The sequence below is a fragment of the Mesoplodon bidens genome (genome assembly GCF_964165515.1).
Source record: "Mesoplodon bidens genome assembly, chromosome: 3".
NCBI lineage: Eukaryota > Metazoa > Chordata > Mammalia > Artiodactyla > Ziphiidae > Mesoplodon > Mesoplodon bidens.
In genome coordinates, this window is record NC_138178.1 from 5,042,594 (window position 1) to 5,056,829 (window position 14,236).

Genomic DNA, 14,236 nt, shown 5'->3' on the forward strand with positions numbered 1-14,236 from the left:
CAGTTATCAACACATATACATCTAATAACAGAGCACCAAAATACACAAAGGAAAAACTGACAAAGGGAATAAATAATTCAGCAATAATTGGAGATTTTAAATACTCTATTTTCAGTAGTGGATACAACACCGGACAGAAGATCAACAAGGAAATAGTTGAATTGAACAACACTATAAACCAGCTAGACTTAACAGGCATCTATAGAGTACACACCCATCAACAGAATATACATTCTTCTCAAGTGCACACAAAACATTGTCCAGGGTAAATCATATGCTAGATTATAAAACAAACCTCAATAAATTTAAAGAATAGAACTAATACAAAGTATGTTATGTGACCACATTTTAATGAAATTTAAGATGAATATTCAGGAAAAATAATTGAGAAACTCACAAATCTGTAGAAATCAAACAACATACTCTTAACTGTGCAGTGGGTTCAAGAAGCAATAGAAAGGGAAACCAGAAAATACTTCGAGATGGATGAAAATGAAGACACAATAGGCCAACGTTTTTGGGATATGCAGGAGGTGATAGCTAAAGTGTACAGGACGTCTTTCTGAGGTGGTAAAAATGTTCCAAAATTGACTGTAGTGATGGTTGCACATATCTGCGAATACTCTAAAACCCACTGACTTCTCTGCTTTAAATGGGTGAGCTGTATGGCATACTAATTATACCTCAGTGAAGCTGTTAAAAACTTTAACAGGTCTGCAAATCTTTTGAGGATGTTATTTTAAGACAGTCTGATTCTGTAGGTGTGAGTCAGGGCCCGAGAATCTGCATTTCTAATAATCTTTCTATGTGATGCCAATACTGCCAGTCTGAGATCCACACTTTGAATAGCAAGGCCGCTACCATCAGATTTCCTGTGATCTTTCTGACCTCATCTCCTGCCACCTTCATGAGTGGATTCCTGAGTGACTCGTGTGTGATTTCCAACCAACCTGACCATCTTGCTGCTCCTCAGACATACCGTGCCTGCCTCTACCTCTGGCCTTCACACTTGTCCTTCCCTTTGCATAGAATGTTCTTCTCATTCCCAAACTCCCATATGTGTATCACTTGCTTAATCCCTTTCTTCAAGTCTCTGCCCAACTCTTACCCCCAGGGAGGTCTTCCCTGACCACCCCACTTAGATTGCAGCCCTATTTCACATACTTTCTTTCCCTCTTTTCCTGCCTTATTTTTCTTCACACTACTAAGTACATTATACTTCAATATGATTTTAATTTATGTACTATTTGATGTACAGTTTCTTAGGGCTGCCATAACAAATTACCATAGACTAGGTAGCTTAAACAACAAACATTTATTTACTCACAGTTCTAGAAGTCTAAGACCGAGGTGTCAGCAGGTTTGGTTTCTCTGAAACCAAAACCAAGTCTCTCTCCTTGCCTTCTTGCTGTATGTATGAAGCATACATACGTGGTCTTTTCCGTATGTATGGTCTTTTCTGTATGTAGGCCAGCCTCCTGGTATCTCTCTGTAAATAAAAACTTCCTTTTCTAATAAGAATGCCAGTAGATTGGACTCAGGCCACCCTAATGGTCTCATTTCAATTTAATCTCCTATTTAAAGGCCTTATTTCCAAATATAGTCATATTCTGAGGTACTGGGGATTAGGGTTTCAACATATGAGTCTGGGGGAACACGGTTCAGCCCATACATTGGGTTTATTGTCCATAATCCCCTATTACAATATAAATTTCATGAGAATGTGGATTTTTTTTAAATTTATTTTGTTCACTATTTTTATTATTGGTCTCTAGAACAATATCTTGCACATAACAGATGCCCAGTAAGTAGTTATTGAGTAAATACATGAAAACAAAAGGTAAGTGCTATAGAGATATTTAGTGGACTTTTTTTTTTTTTTTTTGCGGTACGCGGGCCTCTCACTGTTGTGACCTCTCCCATTGCAGAGCACAGGCTCCAGACGTGCAGGCTCAGCAGCCATGGCTCACGGGCCCAGCCGCTCTGCGGCATGTGGGATCTTCCCAGACCAGGGCACGAACCCACGTCCCCTGCATTGGCAGGTGGACTCTCAACCATTGTGCCACCAGGGAAGCCCTTAGTGGATTTAGGGTGTTGCAAAGGACATGGGAGAAAGAGATCAACTCTGCTTATGTGAGTCAGAAGAATTTAAAAGGCACAAGGTTCATAGCCATTCATATATGGTTTAAAAATCTTACCAGGTGTAATATCCATGCTAGCTTTTTCACTCTTGAAACTCACTCTAACTATATAATGTTATTCTTTAAGAGATGGAGAAACACTCAATTTATTGGTTCTTTCTGATTCCTTGCAATATATAGGATCCTAGTTCTAAAAATTGATAGTATAAGATCACTAAACTGTTACTTTCAACTCTGGATATCCTCTTATATGTGAAGATTTCTTTCCATAAACTTGAAAAGTGGGTCATCTTTCTTTCATCTTCAGAAATCATACAGCAGTAGTGTTGTGAGGGAAAATGCGAGAATCTTAAATAGCAGCCTCAGTCCTTGTTTATTCATTCTTTCCTTCCTGGTGATGTATTTGCATGTTGTAGATATTTGTGAAGGGGATACTTTTAAAAAATATCTTTATTGGAGTATAATTGCTTTACAATGTTGTGTTAGTTTCTGCTGTACAACAGTGTGAATCAGCTATACATATACATATATCCCCATATCCCCTCCCTCTTGCGTCTCCCTCCCACCCTCCCTATCCCACCCCTCTAGGTCATCACAAAGCACCGAGCTGATCTCCCTGTGCTATGCGGCTGCTTCCCACCAGCTATCTGTTTTACATTTGGTAGTGTACATATGTCCATGCCACTCTCTCACTTCATCCCATCTTCCCCTTACCCCCTGTGCCCTCAAGTCCATTCTCTACATCTGTGTCTTTATTCCTTCCCTGCCACTAGGTTCATCAGTACTGCTTTTTTGTTTTTCTTTTTAGATTCCATATATGTGCATTAGCATACAGTATTTGTTTTTCTCTTTCTGACTTACTTCACTCTGTATGACAGACTCTAGGTCCATCCACCTCACTACAAATAACTCAATTTCATTTCTTTTTATGGCTGAGTAATATTCCATTGTATATATGTACCACATTTTCTTTATCCATTCATCTGTTGATGGATATTTAGGTTGCTTCTTAAAATGATATTTTTTGTTGGACTGTGAGGTACTGCTTGACTTTGGCATTATATCAAATTAGTCCAGTGAAGTAAATTGTTACCCCAAAATAATTCTGATAAATAGCACCATGAATAGCTTTCCACTTATGCTATGTATTCCTATTTCATCTTCCAGATCTACTCTCTCTAACTTTTTCATTCTTGCTGTGCGCTCCAGGAGGCTGATTTCCTTGTGCTACCTTAGTTGGATTCTCATAACTTTTGGCTTCTGGTTAGGGTCACTTTCTGGAAGTCATTGGTATGAGAGTAAAAAATGGGAAGAGAGAAAGTTTGGGGTATTTATTCCCCTGGATCCCTCTCTGTGGGAGTGGTTTACGGATGACTTCATCCTCTACCAGAGGCCACCTCTCCAGTCCTGTGACCTTCTTCTACACCTCTAGCTATAGCTCTTTCTTTTTTTTTCTTTCTTTTTTTTTTTTTTTTGCGGTATGCAGGCCTCTCACTGTTGTGGCCTCTCCCGTTGCGGAGCACAGGCTCCGAACGCGCAGGCTCAGCGGCCATGGCTCACGGGCCCAGCCGCTCCGCGGCATGTGGGATCCTCCCGGACCGGGTCACGAACCCGCGTCCCCTGCATCAGCAGGCGGACTCTCAACCACTGCGCCACCAGGGAAGCCCCTATAGCTCTTTCTGACTAGTGTATGGACTTAGGGTGGTAACAGCTTTCCTACTCTACCCCTATTGTAGCCTTAGTGTGCTTCACCAATCCGTGTAGCCTTTCCTTTACCATGTCGCACCCCTTTGTAAATGGATACCCCTTTCCCTCTTGGTTGGCTAAAGTTAGTCACTGCTTGCCGTATTTCCTAGCAAGTGTCTTAAACATACAATTACTGTCCAAACCCCAAAAGTTAATGATCCAGGACAGAGAAAGTGTTCTTTAAAAAAAAAAATCAATATCTGACTTTTTCAAATGTGGCAAATTGGAGATTTCAGTGGCGCTGTGAAGAAGAACATTGGCATCTTTAAGAATTCATTCCTAAAGCTGTTTTGGAATACTTAACTTGTCTGAGGGACACTAAAAGGTATGCAGAGAATAAAAAGTTTGAATCCCTTTCCCCTATGCCAAGTGACAATAATCACAGCATTCTAATTAGAAGTTACCATCACACAGAGTTAAAAACGATGTAAATTGAATTATCCTGCTTTTAGTGGTTGAAATGTCGGTATTTCAGTACCACGTGTAGCTCAATTCAGTCTGCTTGCTACATATTTCTCTTTTTTAGCTGTCACACATTCATCAGCCATTCCTTTAGCATTTGCCTTACCTATTGAGGTGCTCCTATGTTGGGTGCATAAATATTTACAATTGTTATATCTTCTTCTTGGATTGATCCCTTGATCATTGTGTAGTGTCCTTCTTTGTCTCTTGTAATAGTCTTTATTTTAAAGTCTATTTTGTCTGATAGGAGAATTGCTACTCCACCTTTCTTTTGATTTCCATTTGCATGGAATATCTTTTTCCAATCCCTCACTTTGAGTCTGTATGTGTCCCTGGGTCTGAAGTGGGTCTCTTGTAGACAGCATATATACGGGTCTTGTTTTGGGATCCATTCAGCCAGTCTATGTCATTTGGTTGAAGCATTTAATCCATTTACATTTAAGGTAATTGTCAATATGTATGTTCCTATTACCATTTTCTTCATTGTTTTGGGTTTGTTTTTGTAGGTCTTTTCCTTCTCTTGTGTTTCCTGCCTAGAAAAATTCCTTTAGCATTTGTTGTAAAGCTGGTTTGGTGGTGCTGAACTCTCTCAGGTTTTGCTTGTCTGTAAAGGTTTTAATTTCTCCATCGAATCTGAATGAGATCCTTGCTGGGTAGAGTAATCTTGGTTGTAGGTTTTTCTCCTTCATCACTTTAAATATGTCCTGCCACTGTCTTCTGGCTTGCAGAGTTTCTACTGAAAGATCATCTGTTAACCTTATGGGGATTCCCTTGTATGTTATTTGTTGCTTTTCCCTTGCTGTTTTTTTTTTTTTTTTTTTTTTTTTTTTTGCGGTACGCGGGCCTCTCACTGTTGTGGCCTCTCCCGTTGCAGAGCACAGGCTCCAGACGCGCAGGCTCAGTGGCCATGGCTCACGGGCCCAGCTGCTCCGCGGCATGTGGGATCTTCCCGGACCGGGGCACGAACCCGTGTCCCCTGCATCGGCAGGCGGACTCTCAACCACTGCGCCACCAGGGAAGCCCTCCCTTGCTGTTTTTAATATTTTTTCTTTGTATTTAATTTTTGATAGTTTGATGAATATGTATCTTGGCGTGTTTCTCCTTGGATTTATCCTGTATGGGATTCTCTGCACTTTGTGACCTGAGTGACTATTTCCTTTCCCATATTAGGGAAGTTTTCAACTCTAATCTCTTCAAATATTTTCTCAGATCAGCCATTCCTTTAAAAAGTATTGCCCAGTGGAAATAATTGGCTGTACTGACTGAAAATCTTATACTGCTGTATTGACGTGCAGAATTTATTTTCATGTAGACCTGAGCTCTTCAGGGGTTTTATAGAAACTAATTACAGAAGACTGTTTGATCTACACAGGATACCACTTAGAAGCCTACTGACTTAATATTATTGGGGTGTCTCCACCCATTTCAGTAGACAAAAGGATTGGCTTTCACCATGAAGAGATGTTATAGGAAACTAAATCAGTACCTCAGCTGTTTACATAGGACTGATAAATGAATATCTTCAAGATAAGGTCTAGGCATCTAATAAGTACCCAATAAATATTTAATGGTTAAGTTAACTAACCATAAATTGTGCCTTTTGAAAAGTCCTATTTATATCTTTTTTGAAATAAAACTAGTCACAGCATGTGGGTCTTCATCTCCAAAGAGACGTCTCTACAAAAACATTTTATTATTATTCTTTATTGAGGTATAGTTGATTTAAAATATTATGTTCATTTCAGGTGTACAATGTAGTGGTTCACAATTTTTAAAGGTTATGCTCCATTTATAGTTGTTATAAAAGAGTGGCTATATTCCCTGTGCTGTACAATATATTTTCATAGCTTATTTATTTTATACACAGTAGTTTGTGCCTCTTAATTCTCTCCCCCTGTCTTGTTTTCCCCCTTCCCTCTCCTCACTGGTAGCTACTAGTGTGTTCTCTATAGCTGTGAGTCTGTTTCTTTTTTGTTTCTTTTCTTTTTTTTAATTTTTTTTAGATTCCACCTGTAAGTGATATCATACAGTATTTGTCTTAGAAAAATATTTAAAATTTTAATATTATATTTACCTAGTATCATTTTTGTGTTATTTATAAGCTGTATCTCATTTTGAGTATTATTAATAATGACTGAAATAGACATTATTTATTCTTTTGAAAATAACTTGCTTCATTATTTAGTATGATTTATTGTATGTCTTGGTACCAGATAATACTTCTGATGGGATTGATTTTCAGTTTCATTCCGAAAATAGATGAGATTCAGCATGATATATTGGAAAGAGAGCCAGAGTGTGAATGAAAAGATGTGGGTTTAATTCTTAGTTCATCTGCTTACAGTACAACATTGAGCAAGCTTTTTATCTTCTCAGAACTTTTAGTTTTGTCATCCATAAAAATGGGGGTGATATCATACGGGTAGCTGCCTCTCACAATTTTGGGGTGAAGACCATACTTTGCAATTGAAAAACAACTGTAACTGTAATTTGCAGAAAGTATGATGTGATTTAGAGCATTTTACTCAATAGGAAAATTCTATAGAGGCACATTTGTTTCACAAATTGGCCCACACTCGTAGCATCCATGTGATTCTTCCTTCTCTAGCCATGCTTCCACCTTACAAATCATGATGGTGCTGTGGTAGTCTTAATTATCTCAAAAAGTTGGTTGGTGATTTATTGTTCAGTAGAAAAGGACCAGCATATAGGGAAAAAAACGTCTCTTTAACATTCCTTATTCTTTAGTCTTCCCCTTTATAATACCAGAGGATAATGCTTCATTTCTAGACATAAAAAAGATTCTTTGAACACAGAAACTCCAGGAGGTAAGTAGCTTGAGTATTGTCTTCTGATTATAAAATGGCCAGGAGTATTTCTCCTTTTAAAATATTGATACATATGTCTGCTGTAATGTGTTTGAGTTGGTTTTAAGTATCAGGGACTATAAAGTCAAAAGCCCTTCTCTGCAGCTAACTTCCTAGTAAAATCAGATACATTATGACTGGCATCTTTCAATATTAAGTTACATTGGAGCCAGCTACAATTTATTGGGAGACATATGTCATGAACACAAAAACGTTTTTAAGACTATACATACTTTACAATGAACTTTTTTTCTAACTGGCAGTGGATGATCATTTTAATGTTCTAGACAGCTTGATATAATGGGAAAGATGATTGTCAAAATGACACAAACTCTGCTTTTCAAGTAAGCCAAAGTTAAAGTATAATATACAGAATAGTGCTTAAAACCTTTGGAGAAATAAAGTCATCTGTAATTTCCCAAGCCTGTAGTTGCTCCTTGGATCTAGTATGATAGTTTTGTTTCACGGAGGCTTAGGACCCCTCTGAATCAGTTTTCTTGATGAGTCAGGTGTGGCAGCAAAGTCTTATTACCTGGCCTTCTCGGCCAGCCTCCATAAGGCTCAAACTGGGGGAAGACTGGAAAGTTCTGAGCCAGTCTCACAGGTTGTGGAACAGGGGTGGAGAAGGATAGGGGTAGTGGTGCTCTCACATTTAACAACTAGCTTGGGGAGAAAGCCCTGACTTATCACATTTGCTGCTTCCAGTGATGTAAATACTCCCACCTTGGCTAATTTCAAGCTACCAGTGGTTTAACAACCTGCTCACAATGTTGCTGGACATTTACCAGGCAGTTCTTCCAAGCTTGTATGAGCCAGCTCTAGCACAATAATGAGAAAGAAAGTATGGAGCTAGGAAGAGAGGTTCCCCACACCCATCCTGCGGCAGCAAAGAGAGTTGAGAAAAGAGCTTACTCTCAAGTCCAAGAGTTGGCCAAAATGAGATAGGGATTTACTGTGTTTTTTGCTTTTAAAAGTTGCACAGGTTAGATCTCTCACAACATAACCGCTTTCCTCTATTTCCTGTGTGAAATCTCAGCAAATTCTGCATTGATCACGATTGAGGGAGTTCAAAGTCGAAGATGGAGGCAGTCATGGGTTAATCATTGCAAAAAGGGTAAAAGTGTAACCAGGTACGCACACGTGCACACTCATTTTATTTCATGCTAAGAAATTGGGGGGCTTCCCTGGTGGCTCAGTGGTTAAGAATCCGCCTGCCAATGCAGAGGACACAGCTTTGAGCCCTGGTTCAGGAAGATCCCACATGCTGCGGAGCAACTAAGACCGTGTGCCACAACTACTGAGCCTGCGCTCTAGAGCCCATGAGCCACAACTACTGAGCCTGTGTGCCACAACTACTGAGCCCATGTGCCACAACTACTGAAGCCCGCACGCCACAACTACTGAGCCTGTGCTCTAGAGCCCGCGAGCTACAACTACTGAGCGCGTGTGCCACAGCTACTGAAACCCGCACGCCTAAAGCCCATGCTCCGCAACAAGAGGAGCCACCGCAATGAGAAGCCCACGCACCACAACGAAGAGTACCCCCGCTCGCCGCAACTAGAGAAAGCCCGCACACAGCAACAGAGACCCAGGGCAGCCAAAAATAAATAAATAAATAAATTTATTAAAAAAAGAAAAGAAACTGGGCAAGTGGGAAGGATGGGTTGCGGTAATGGACTGGCTGAAGTGACTGACTAGCTACTGAGCTCTCACCTGAGGCTCTTCAGGCAACATGCTGAAGAAGGCGTAGGCTTTAATGTAGGGATGGGTGGTTTGTGAACAGGTCAAGGGAGTGCAGGTCAGCACTGGGGAATGTTACTGAGTAGAAGCCATAATCCGTGGAGTAAGGAAATACTGCTTTGAACTTACAGTAGTTTATGACCTCATTGCATTTTGTATTTATAATTAAATGACTCACGTATTTCCTGGGTTAACAAGAATAATCAGCTTGACCTGGGATTGTGTTCGTCTAGAAATGCTCAGCCATCGAGGTCCTGTGGGGAAAGGCATAGTCTAGAAGGGCAGCCAGTGTGTGAACACGGGATGAAATTCAATGTGAGGAAGGCTGGTATAGGAGTACTGCTCTAAGGACTCGGAGAACACACAGGAAGTAGCAACTTCTCAGTTCTTTAAAAAGCACATTCATTTAAATATACGGTAGGTTCAGCGTGACTAGAATTTTGAATTTTAAATATTTGGTCCTCAGCAATGGCCAATGGATAATGCTCATTATCGTATTTATATCCCCATGGAAAATACAATTTTTTAGCCCAACATGAACATTTTTAAAGTGTTTTTTTTTTTTTTGCGGTACGCAGGCCTCTCACTGCTGTGGCCTCTCCCGTTGCAGAGCACAGGCTCCGGACGCGCAGGCTCAGTGGCCATGGCTCACGGGCCCAGCCGCTCTGCGGCATGTGGGATCTTCCCGGACCGGGGCACGAACCCGTGTCCCCTGCATCGGCAGGCAGAATCTCAACCACTGCGCCACCAGGGAAACCCTTTAAAAAGTTTTTTAAGGGGTAAATGATGTACAATATACTGCAACTTAAGTGTGCAATGTGAGGAGTCTTGGCATATGGGTGTACCATTACTCCAGTCAGGATTAGGAAGACATCCGTCACCCACTAAAGGTCTCTCATGCTTTTCTGTCATCCGTTCCTCTCTGCCACTGCTGCCCGTCTTGTGCCAGCCCCCATTTCCAGGCAACTCCTCACGGGCTCTCTGTCCCTGTAGGCTAGTTTTCATTTTCTGGAATGGAATCTACGTTGTGTACTCTCTTTTTGTCTATACTTTTTCATCCAGTGTACTTACTTTGAGATTGATCTATGTTTTTGTAGGTATCAATGGTTCATTTCTTTTCATCACCAAATAAAAGCAACACTATTCCTCTGTAAGTAGATACCACCATCTGTTCATCCATTCACCTCTTACGGATGTTCACATGATAGTTATTTGGGGCTGTTACAAATAAAGCTGCCATACAAGTCTTTTTGCGGATGTAAGTTTGCATTTCTCTTGGAATACCTGGCAATGGAACAGCTGGGTTGCATGGGGTATAGGTAGGTTTACCCTTTGAAGAAATTACCCAGTGGTTTTCAGAAGTAGCTGTAGATTTGACGTTCTCACCAGTAGTGTATGAGAGTTCCACTTACTCTGTCTGCTCTTTGCCAAACTGAGTGTGGTCTGGCTCTTCAGTTTGAGCCATTCTGGTGGATGCATAGTAGTATATAATTGTGATTTTAGTTTGCAGTTCCCTAGTAGCTAATGTTGTTGAGCATCTTTTCATGGGTTGATTTGCGACCTGTTTATCATCTGTGGTGAAGTGTCTGTTCAAATCTTTGGCCCAGCTTTTAACTGGCCTATTTGCCTTATTGAACTTTGAGTTCTTTACATATTCTGGATAGCATTCTTGGTACTGCAGATTTGGTGGTATGAATTCCTTTAGCCTTTTCATACCTGAAAAAGTCCTCATTTTACCTTCATTTTTTGAAAGGTTTGCTCCCTCTCGAATCCTAGATCGACAGTCCTGCCAAATCCTGTACTGTATTTTAATGACATTGTTCCACTGCCTCTGGCTTGCATTGTTTCTGACAAGTGTGCTGTAATTCTTATCTTATCTTTTTTTTTTTTTTTTTGTGGTATGCGGGCCTCTTACTGTTGTGGCCTCGCCCGTTGTGGAGCACAGGCTCCGGACGCGCAGGCTCAACGGCCATGGCTCACGGGCCCAGCCGCTCCGCGGCATGTGGTATCTTCCCGGACTGGGGCACGAACCCGTGTCCCCTGCATCGGCAGGTGGGCTCTCAACCACTGCGCCACCAGGGAAGCCCTGTAATTCTTATCTTTATCTCTGTGTACATAATGTGTCTTTTTCCTCTTTTACTTTTAAGATTTTCTCTTTATCACTGGTTTAAAGAATTTTTTTTTAATGATGTGCCTTGGTGTAGTTTTCTTCATGTTTCCTGTGCTTTGGGTTTGTTGAGCCTCTTGGATCTGTCGGTTTATAGTTTTCCTTGAATTTGGAAAATTTGCCACCATAATTTTTTCAAAAATTTTTTGGTCTCTTCTCTCTTTCTAGGACCATAATTTCTCATTTAGGCCCCTTGAGGTTGTCTCACAGCTGAATGATTCTCTACAGCTTTTTCATTCAACCTTTTTTCCCCTTTATGTTTCATTTTTAAGTTTCTATTGCTGTGTCTTCAAATTCACTAGTCTTATTTTCTTAGCTATACGTCATGAGAAATTTAATTTCTTTTTAATTTCTTTTTAATTTAATAAATGAAATTTAAACAAAACTTTAGACTCTGACACATTTGGTTTTTATGATAGGATAATAATTTCTCATTTACTGTACTTTTCATGATATATTTTATTTTGATGACTTAAGATACAGTTGCAGTTCTCATTGGTTTAATTAGATATTTGTATTTGGCCCTTCCCTTTCCATTTCTCTTTAGTTGAGCTTTGTGAGACGACTCTTTTATAACTTAAAAAAATTTTTAATTGAAATGTAGTTGATTTAAAATGTTGTGTTAGTTTCAGGTTTACAGCAAAGTGATTCAGGTATATACATATATGCATATACAATATACATATACTTTTTCAGATTCTTTTACATTATAGGTATTACAAGATGTTGAATATAGTTCCCTGTGTTTTATCTATTTTATATAAAGTAGTGTGTATCTATTAATCACAAACTCCTAATTTATCTCTCCCCCCCCCACCCTTTGGTAACCATAAATTTGTTTTCTATGTCTGTGAGTCTGTTTCTGTGTTGTAAGTTGATTTGTATCATTCTTTTAGATTTCACATATAAGCGATAGCATATGATATTCATCTTTATCTGACTTCACTTAGTCTGATAATCTCTAGGTCCATCCATGTTGCTGCAAATGGCATTATTTCATTCTCTTTTGTGGCTGAGTAATATTCCAGTGTGTGTGTGTGTGTGTGTGTGTGTGTGTGTGTGTGTGTTTGTACACACATATATATATCTCACATCTTTTTAATCCATTCATCTGTTGATGGACACTTAGGTTGCTTCCATGTCTTGGCTATTGTGAATAGTGCTGCAGTCAACATTGGGGTGCATGTATGTTTTCAGATTAGCACTTTTGTCTTTTCTGGATATATGCCCAGGAGTGGGATTGCTGGATCATAGGGTAACTCTATTTTTAGTTTTTTGAGGAACCTCCGTACTGTTTTCCATAGTGGCTGCACCAACTTACATCCCCACTAACAGTGTAGGAGGGTTCCCTTTCCTCCACACCCTCTCCAGCATTTGTTATTTGTAGACTTTTTAATCATGGCCATTTTGACTGGTGTGAGGGGATACCTCATTGTAGTCTTGATTTGCATTTCTCTAATAATTAGTGATGTTGAGTATCTTTTCATGCGCCTATTGGCCATCTGTATATCTTCTTGGGAGAAATGTCTATTTAGTTCTGCCCATTTTTCGATTGGGTTATTTGTTTTTTTGTTGTTGAGTTGTATGAGCTGTTTGTATATTTGGGAAATTAAGCCCTTGTCAGTTGCATCATTTGCAAATATTTTTTACCATTCCATAGGTTGTCTTAGGTTCGTTTTGTTTATGGTTTCCTTTGCTGTGCAAAAGCTTGTAAGTTTGATTAGGTCCCATTTGTTTATTTTTGCTTTTATTTCTCTTGCCTTGGGAGACTGACCTAAGAAAATCTTGGTATGATTTATGTCAGAGAATGTTTTCCCTATGTTCTCTTCTAGGGGTTTTACGGTGTCAAGTACTATGTTTAAGTCTTTAAGTCATTTTAAGTTTACTTTTGTGTATGGCGAAAGAGTGTGTTCTAACTTCATTGATTTACATGAGGCTGTCCAACTTTCCCAACACCCCTTGCTGAAGAGACTGTCTTTTTCCCATTGTATATTCTTGCCTCCTTTGTCGAAGGTTAATTGACTGTAGGTGTGTGGGTTTATTTCTCGGCTCTCTATTCTATTCCATTGAGCCATATGTCTGTTTTTGTGCCAGTACCATGCTGTTTTGATTACTGTAGCTTTGTAGTATTGTCTGAAGTCTGGGAGGGTTATGCCTCTTGCTTTGTTCTTTTTCCTCAGGATTGCTTTGGTAATTCTGGATCTTTTATGATTCCATATAAATTTTAGGATTATTTGTTCTAGTTCTGTGAAAAATGTGAGATGACAATTCTTTTGTTACTTTGTATGATGGACCCTGGTACACACATTGCTCTGATGGTTGTCCTGTTTCCAATGTGATCAAGTGACTAAAAACCACGCCTTGGTGGTAGATAAGACTTCTCCAGGCAGGAGAGGATAGTCACAATGTCACGTCTCTCTCTTGAAGAGCCAGAAATTGAGAGAGTCTTGAGTAGGCTACTGAATGTGCATGTCTTCTTTTTTTTTTCTTTTTTTTTAGCTTAATGCTGTTTTGAGGAAGGTCTTTAGATTAACTCTCACCATGTGGAGGCAGGTGATCCTCACTCCAGCTGGGAAGTGCCACATCTAGACAAAGCTTTGGGGCTAGAGTATAGATCTCTCGAGTCCCTTGGTGACAAGACTTGGGGCCCGTGAGAGTGAGGTAAAATGGTTGAGGTTGGAAACCTGTATGCAAGTCAAACTATTTTTAATCTCTCCTGTGGTAGCTCTTTGCTTTGTTCTCCTTTAGTATTTTGCAAAGTCTTTCAAGATTTTCAGCTTTTCTTAGCTGGTCCAATGGGAACCAAGAGAAAATATTTTCGATTAATCTTGGTGGCAACATTGACAGGCGAGATACCCAAAAGGTAGGTAAATTTCGAGGGCAAAGGAGTTGATTGGTTGACTACCTTCCCCACCTATAATAAATACCTCCTTTTAGAGACAGACTTTGGAGCATCTGCATTATACTGCATGGGGGTGGAGAAGATCCTTTTCTGACAAGATTCTTTACTGCCTTTCCCAGACACTCATCAACATATACTCTATCTTTTTATTGCAAAGCCTTGATCTCAAATAGCTGGCAACTAATGACTACGCTATTAACTGAAAGGAAAT

The 14,236-nt window shown here is 39.8% G+C and overlaps 1 protein-coding gene across 1 annotated transcript in view; it reads left to right on the plus strand.

The window, feature by feature from the left end:
* The window catches only part of ST8SIA6 (ST8 alpha-N-acetyl-neuraminide alpha-2,8-sialyltransferase 6), a gene marked incomplete at both ends in the record, with an annotated part of 126,287 nt that overhangs the window by 75,643 nt on the left and 36,408 nt on the right, over nt 1-14,236 (plus strand). The window lies entirely within an intron of this gene.